The sequence below is a fragment of the Cynoglossus semilaevis genome, chromosome 8 (genome assembly GCF_000523025.1).
Source record: "Cynoglossus semilaevis isolate Cse_v1.0 chromosome 8, Cse_v1.0, whole genome shotgun sequence".
NCBI classification, from domain to species: domain Eukaryota; kingdom Metazoa; phylum Chordata; class Actinopteri; order Pleuronectiformes; family Cynoglossidae; genus Cynoglossus; species Cynoglossus semilaevis.
The window spans coordinates 650,901-651,571 of NC_024314.1; the positions used below are offsets into that span (position 1 = coordinate 650,901).

General features: G+C 36.8%; 1 protein-coding gene across 1 annotated transcript in view; it reads right to left on the reverse strand.

The window, feature by feature from the left end:
• pde6c (phosphodiesterase 6C, cGMP-specific, cone, alpha prime) overlaps window positions 1-671 on the reverse strand; it is a 16,541-nt gene that overhangs the window by 4,412 nt on the left and 11,458 nt on the right. The gene's annotated exons all lie outside the window — the stretch shown is intronic.

Genomic DNA, 671 nt, shown 5'->3' on the forward strand with positions numbered 1-671 from the left:
CACATAGAGATTTTATTTTTTTTAGGAGCAGTCATTTTGACCAAATAAAACAGTCTGTTACTGTTATTTCTCACTAATAGTCTGCTTTAATAAAACCCTATATGGTGGTACAGTGGAACCTCTAGATACGAGCGTCATTATCATTTATTACATTCTATTATTTTCATTGTAACACGGGGGAACAACAAAATTTAGGATACGAGCAAGTCTTTGAGCAAATGTTTGCTTCGTCGACTTCCGTACGCATCTCCCGCGAGTCTTACGTATTGTGTTTGCGTTATCTACGTGATTTTCTCTCTATTTTGTGCATTATCCTCCATATTAGTGATGAGTCCTAAGAGAGTGAGTGGTAAGGATGGTGGTGAGAAGAAGAAACGCATGATGACCATGGAAATAAAGTATGAAATTGCTGTTAAAAATGAGCGCCCGCTAAAGAAAGAATACAAAATGGAAAAAAATGAAATAAAAATAATATACCTAAGCTAAGGTAAGGTAAGGTACTCTATGGAATAAAGTGTTTACATACGGGCCAACTCTCTTCCCTTCCTTCCTCCCCCGTCCTCCTCCACAAATGCCACCATTAGACGCTACTGTATCGTCTGTGTCGTAGGTAAGAACTCATAATTAAAACCTCATTTTATTTTATATCACAGGAATCCTTATATACTATA